Source organism: Arachis ipaensis, chromosome B06 (genome assembly GCF_000816755.2).
Source record: "Arachis ipaensis cultivar K30076 chromosome B06, Araip1.1, whole genome shotgun sequence".
In the NCBI taxonomy this organism is placed as follows: domain Eukaryota; kingdom Viridiplantae; phylum Streptophyta; class Magnoliopsida; order Fabales; family Fabaceae; genus Arachis; species Arachis ipaensis.
Window position 1 is genome coordinate 78,787,836 of NC_029790.2, and position 2,514 is coordinate 78,790,349.

The following is a 2,514-nucleotide window of genomic DNA, read 5'->3' on the forward strand; positions in this document are numbered from 1 at the left end:
TCTGCACGTGCAACACTCAGGCTCAGTCCAAACACACACCAAGTGGGCCCAGGAAGTGGATTTATGCATCAATTACTTACTCATGTAAACCCTAGTAGCTAGTTTATTATAAATAGGACCTCTTACTAGTCTTTTTGACCATCTTTGGATTACCTTATGATCCTTTGATCACGTTTTAGGGGGCTGGCCATCTCGGCCATGCCTGTTCCTCAAAGATTAATGCAAATACTATTGTTTTCTATTCAATTCATCTTATTTCGCTTCTAAGATATCCATTCGCACCCAAGAACGTGATGAAGGTGATGATTCTGTGTGACGCTCATCACCATCTCCCCTATGAACACGTGCCTGACAAACACTTCCGTTCTACATGAAATAAGCTAGAATGAATATCTCTTAGATCTCTTAACCGGAATCTTCGTGGCGTAAGCTAGAATGATGGCGGCATTCAAGAGAATCCGGAAGGTCTAAACCTTGTCTGTGGTATTCCAAGTAGGATTCAATGATTGAATGACTGTGACGAGCTCCGAACTCGCGATTGCAGGGCGTTAGTGACAGACGCAAAAGGATAGTAAATCCTATTCCAGCATGATCGAGAACCGACAGATGAATAGCCGTGCTGTGACAGGGTGCGTGAGCATATTATTCACTGAGAGGATAAGATGAAGCCATTGGCAAGGGTGATGCCTCCAGACGATTAGCCGTGCCGTGACAGGGCATTGGATCATTTTCCCGAGAGATGACCGAAAGTAGCCATTGACAGTGGTGATGTATCACATAAAGCCAGCCATGGAAAGGAGTAAGACTGATTGGATGAAGATAGCAGGAAAGCAGAGGTTCAGAGGAACGAAAAGCATCTCCATTCGCTTATCTGAAATTCCTACCAATGATTTACATAAGTATCTCTATCCCTATTCTATTTATTATATTAAATTCGAAAACTCCATTATCACTTTATATCTGCCTGACTGAGATTTACAAGGTGACCATAGCTTGCTTCATACCAACAATCTCCGTGGGATTCGACCTTTACTCACGTAAGGTATTACTTGGACGACCCAGTGCACTTGCTGGTTAGTTGTATCGAAGTTGTGACAATTATGAATTAAGATCAGAGCACCAAGCTTTGGAGCCATTACCAGGATCTGTTCGAGCCTGGACATCACAATTTCGTGCACCATACAACTACTAAAACTAGGTGTATCAGAACACTCGTAAAAACATCTCTAAAAATTATAATGATAATATCATCCTATTATCTCTCTTCTCTCATAAATTGAGTCCGGTTCATCAAACTGGGACTATTTACAAAAAACCAAATCAAAACTTCTAACCGATACGGTTCAAAAACGAGGTTCTTCTTGACCGTGTTATCGAGCTTGTCTCGGAAAAGGTTCTAACTTAAAGATGACATAATGACAATGAGGATTGAGATACTTGATGATATATCAAAGTTTTTCCCCTTACTGATCTTCCGGAGAAATCCGTACTTTCAGAAAAGATTTACGTTCTCGAAAACTGGGGTTGTTACACGGGTCTTCTGCACTTCTTCTTGCACACTCAGCAATTGTTGTGTGAGGCAGTGTAGTTGCTGGGTTAATGACTCACTTTGCTTAGAAGGGTTTGATTCAGTAGATACTGTCTTAACCTCTCCCTTCATTGGAGTCTCATTAGATGAGTACAGATGCTGAATGCTGGCAACTGTCTCAATGAGCTCATGAGCTTCTTCAATTATCTTTCTCATGTGGATTGAATCACCTACAGAATAATCTAAGGATATCTTAGTCATATTTGTAAGTCCGTAATAGAAAATATCTAGCTTTATCCATTCTGAAAATATTTCAATGGGACATCTTCTCAACATCAGCTTATATCTCACCCAAGCATCATGAAGAGACTTATTCTCTTCCTGTCTGAAGCATTGAATGTCCAATCTTAGCTGGGTTAGCTTATTTGGGGGGAAATAGTGGTTCAATATCTTGTTCACTAGCTTATTCCATGTTTTCAAAGTTGATTTTGGTTGATTATCTAACTACCTCTTTGCTTGGCCTTTTACAGCAAATGGAAAGAGTAGCAGCCTGTAGACATCTTCGTCTACTCTGCTAGTTTGTACTGTGTCAGAGATTTGCAGGAATTCAACAAGGAATTTTATGGGTTCTTGTGGAAGTCCCTGAAACTGGCAGTTTTGCTACACTAGAGTGATTAGCTATGGGTTGAGCTCAAAATGAGCTACTCCAATAAGAGGTATATTGATGCTGCTTCCATAGAAGTCAGGTGTGGGGTGTGTATAAGATCCCAAAGTTCTTTTGGGTTGTGCATTCCTAATTAGATCCATAGTGATTTCAGTGTTCCTGCACAAACAAGAGACAATAAAAAATGGGAGTCTCTATGTCAGAGTATAGAAAGCTCCTAGTGAGATACCCAAGAAGAAACAAGAATTAAATTTTTTTAATTAAAATTTCGAAATAAATTAAATTAAATAAATAAAAAATAATTTTTGAAATGTTGAAAATT